This window comes from Mauremys reevesii, linkage group 1 (genome assembly GCF_016161935.1).
Source record: "Mauremys reevesii isolate NIE-2019 linkage group 1, ASM1616193v1, whole genome shotgun sequence".
Classification (NCBI taxonomy): Eukaryota; Metazoa; Chordata; order Testudines; family Geoemydidae; genus Mauremys; species Mauremys reevesii.
In genome coordinates, this window is record NC_052623.1 from 300,637,338 (window position 1) to 300,641,887 (window position 4,550).

The window sequence follows — 4,550 nt, forward strand, 5'->3', positions numbered from 1 at the left end:
TGTGGTGGAAATTTCCAGAGGAAGGTATAAATATGCATATCTGTCTGTACTTGTGCAAGTTTCTTCATGAGGTTGATGAATTTCCACTCCATACAACTAAATGAGTGCCTTGCATGGTGTCAAGTATCAGAGGGGTAGCCATGTTAGTTTGGATCTGTAAAAAGCAACAAAGAGTTCTGGGGCACCTTATAGACTAACATATTTATACCTGCCTCTGGAAATTTCCACCACGTGTCTGACGAAGTGGGTATTCACCCACAAAAGCTTATCCTCCAATACTTCTGTTAGTCTATAAGATGCCACAGGATTCTTTGTCGCTATTTAAACTCAGGAAATGGCCTGTTTCATTTTTAAAGATAAATTTTGCAAGAAAAAGGGCTGGGAACTTAACATCAATTTTCTCTCTCCCTTTTTTTGTGCATGGACATTTTGAACTCCTCAAAATGATGCTGAGGAATGAGGACCACAGCTATATTCTTCCTATGGGGGAGGGATAGCTCAGTGGTTTGAGCATTAGCCTGCTAAACCCAGAGTTGTGAATTCAGTCTATGAGGGGGCCATTTAGGGATTTGGGGATTGGTCCTGCTTTGAGCAGGGGGTTGGACTGGATGATCTCTTGAGGTCCCTTCCAACTCTAATAATCTATGATTCTGTGTTTCACAGGCCAGCCCTGGTATCACCTGAAGTCTAAACTAATAGGGATGAGATGTTGTTATTGGAATTCACTACATAAGCATGGCGGGGGCAGTAGTTTCATACTTTATTAGCATCAAGAACTATCTTCTGGGGCTTATGCACCCTGTTTGTTGTTTCCTCTTTATACTTGTCAGTGCCAAAAGTTTCCACAGCTGGGTTGCTTCTTGACTTTTACTGTTGCTTTCTCCTCTCTTGCTTACCCATTTCTCATGTCTCCTCTTCCCTAGAATATGCAGAATGTAAGTACATTTGTGTGATGTTCAATAAATCTCTTATAGGGGCTTTTGCCACTACAAGTGACTGTATGGTTTCTGTGCCTTAATTTAATACATTGTAATCTATTTTTCAGCAGTACCAATGCAACACACTAATAACATCCAGTTAAAATCCATCAGCAAGTAATACCAGGTACAAATTATGATAAAAATAGCAGAGAAAACGGCAGTGGCAGAGAAAACTTACCAAATTAAACTTTCAGTAATGCTCATAAAGAGCTCTGTCAGGTTTCTGAAAAAAAAAGCCACAGTCTGATTGCTTTTGACTATAACACCGTATCATGTACTACTCAGATCATACAATATATCATGCAGTTTTTTCTACCTTCGACACTCACATAGTATGTTGTACTATTCTATGTATGCTAGATAGTCTATTAAAGTCATTGGTTTATAAATTACACAGTAAATGGTTCTTTATTACTTAATCTATGGTATGTGGCATGATATTAGAAAGTTTCTGGCACATATAGACCACTTAATTTTTCAGCCTAGTACCTAGCTAACTCATCCCATGAATGGCTCAGGCACTGGTCCATTGCAGCCAGTGTTCACTACAGGCCACTATACAATTGAATTTTATACTTAGTAAAATATAGCCACTCAATACCTGGTGTCATTAAAAGCTCAAGGAGAGAAGAGAAGTTTATATTGAACTCTGACAAGGAAATAGTGGACCATTACAACCATGAAACAAATATTCAGGAATGAAAAAAAATTAAGGTGTCCCACTGAAGGGATTCACTCACTGCTAGAGCACCTCCTTGTGGCTGGGCTGGCAGCTGTCTCCCAATCTGGGCCTTTCTGCTAACCGTCACTGTGGTGGTTCTTCTCTCATAGCTCAGCCCTCCAGCTAGGTCATGATTTAGTCCACTCCTTCCAGAGTAAAAGTCCAACAAAATAAAAGGTCAGTGTCCTTATATCTGGTCTGCAGCCTCAACTCTGGGCCTTATGGTCCTTGTGTGTCTTTCTCAGGGCTCTCCGTTGTCCTTGTCCCCTTTCGTGGCCTTATACCACCATAATAGGGGCTGGTAGAGGAATCTGGGCTCACTCACTAAAAATGGTTACAGCCCAAGGACCTTCAAACCAGCAGCTAAGGTCTGCAGAGTCCAACTCCTTGCTGTGGCTTACCTAGGCTTCCACCTACTGCAGCCTTTCACAGGCCTTGTCCCTGGGAACCTCTTTAGATTTTCCTTTCTCTCAGGTTGGGACTTTCAGAGCCCTCCCCCTGGGACTCTCAGAGCCTTCCCCCTGAAATTCAAACCAATATCTAAATACTGTCCTTTTATGAGAGCTTACCACTGAAACCTGTTCTACTCCCAGTGGCTGCTCTACACTTCCCCTGAGTACTTGCCACCCTTCTCTAGTCAGGCAAGGATATAAGGGCTTACTCTCCCACTAGGTTTCCTCTTAGCTACCACTCTATTCCCAAAGAGTCACCACAGACTCTTTTACTGCACCCCCTTCTACTGCAAACTTCCTCTCATTATATTAATCAGTCTGCTCTGCTCGGCTTCACAATCAGTTAAGCCTGGTTCTCCCTCCAGATGCTGCCTGGTCTGTTGATTGGCCTCTCAGGCCACATTAACTCACTTAGGGCCTGCATGGGCTAACCACCCACATATCCAGGCTTGGTAGACTTTGATTTTTATTCTTTCATAATTTAGATGGGTGATATCTGTGATGGGGTTCCCAGGGTGCAACCTGGACTGTGGAGCTGCTGATGTCCTCCAAACCCACCAACCAGGGCTGCCTCTCACACTGTGATGCTGATGTCAAGCTACAAACCTCAGATTGGCACTGTACTTTCACAGACATCCACTGGCAGAGACACATCCAACTGAGTTACATGAATGATCTCCCAGTTACTCATGAACCAACAATAGAGAGGCTCCAGCCAATTCCCTCCAGCTCCCCAGCCTATACCCCAGAGCAATACCATCTTGCACTGGTCAGAAGCCTGACCAGTGTAAGTTCATTACTTAATTTGCCATTTCTTATAGGAAAGTGGACATGCACTAGCCTTTGTAACCTGAGTTGACATTTCCCAAGCACTTTAGATAAACTCACTGCTAAGAATAAATATTAAATTAAATTTATTAAGTACAAAAAGATAGATTTTAAGTGATTATAAGAGGTAGGTATAAAGGGATACCAGAGATAGTTACCTTACTAAATAAAAATAGAAACACAATCTAAATCCTAAACTTTTAGTCTAAGCAAGAGTTGAATCAAAAAGCTTTTCTAACCCTGATAGATGGTGTGATAAATAAGTGGGGGGATAGCTCCCTTTGATAGACACCCAGTTAGCTATAAAATCCCTCTTGGTAACTGTTCTTTACTTGCTTTACCTGTAAAGGGTTAAAAAGTCCCCCAGGTAAAGAAAAAAAGTGGGCAACTGACCAAAAAAGCCAATGGGAAGGTAGACATTTTTTAAATTGGGAAAGAAACTTTCCCTTTGTTGCTCTCTAGGCTGAAGAGATGGGGCAGCAGGAATGCTGTGTAAAGTTTGAACCAGATATGAAAATCATCAGATCATATCTAGAACTACCTTTAACAACCCAAAGGTGTAAGTGCAGTAACTCCTCACTTAACGTTGTAGTTATGTTCCTGAAAAATGTGACTTTAAGCGAAATGATAGTAAGTGAATCTAATTTCCCCATAAAAATTAATGTAAATGAGGGGGTTAGGTTCCAGGGAAATTTTTTTCACCGGACAAAAGACTATATATATATATATTATACACACACACACACAGAGTATAAGCTTTAAACAAACAGTTTAATACTGGTACACAGTGATGATGATTGTGAAGCTTGGTTGAGGGGGAGGAGTCAGAGGGTGGGATATTTCCCAGGGAATGCCTTACTACTAAATGATGAACTAGCAATTGGCTGAGCCCTCAAGGAATAACTCTCACACTCTACAAGGCAGCAGGAATGAAGGGAGGGGAGACAGCATGGCAGACAGAGACACACACCATGTGTGTGTGAGAGAGAGATATGTGCATTTCCCCCCTACTCTTAAGTACACTGCCTTGTTAATTAGATCAGCTTGCTGAGACCACAGCTGCTGCCAGCAAGCTCCCTCCATCCTGAGCCCTGTTGTGTTTCCCCCCTGCTCTATGAAAGATGGGGTAAGTGGGGTGCAGGAGCAGGAGGGACACCCTAACAGCCCCCCTCTTTCTCCCCTCTCCCCCTCACAGCAAGCAGGAGTCTCGGGGAGCAGCTCCAAGGCAGAGGGCAGAAGCAGCACATGGCAGTGGAGGAGAGACAGCTGAACTGCTGGCAATTGGTAGACTGCTGGGCGGCTGCCACATAGGGAATTTAGGGGAGCGGGGAGCTGATAGGGGGGCTGCTGGTTTACCCTGGTTCCAAGCCTCTTTATTTGCTTGTAATCTTTGAGCTGAACACCCAAGAAAGCTATTTTGGGTGCTTGATTTTGGAATTGCTCTTTTAAAATCTAGCAAAAGCCTAAGTTCCAGATGTATTTTCTTTCTTTTTGTTTTTAATAAAATTTACCTTTTTTAAGAACAGGATTGGATTTTTGGTGTCTTAAGAGGTTTGTGCATGTTGTTTG

The 4,550-nt window shown here is 42.6% G+C and overlaps 1 long non-coding RNA gene across 4 annotated transcripts; it reads right to left on the minus strand.

The window, feature by feature from the left end:
• Window positions 1-744: 744 nt before the first annotated feature.
• Window positions 745-2,452, minus strand: LOC120396087. 4 transcript variants are annotated; one of them, XR_005592970.1, is made up of 5 exons: window positions 2,363-2,424; window positions 2,103-2,222; window positions 1,721-1,847; window positions 1,159-1,203; window positions 745-919 (listed from the first exon to the last, which is right to left on the minus strand). It is a non-coding gene; the product is annotated as an uncharacterized LOC120396087 (long non-coding RNA). The 4 variants fall into 4 exon arrangements; XR_005592972.1 differs by lacking the exon at window positions 2,103-2,222 and having other exon boundaries at window positions 2,363-2,452; XR_005592971.1 differs by lacking the exon at window positions 2,103-2,222 and having other exon boundaries at window positions 2,271-2,440.
• Between the last annotated feature and the right edge of the window lie 2,098 nt (window positions 2,453-4,550).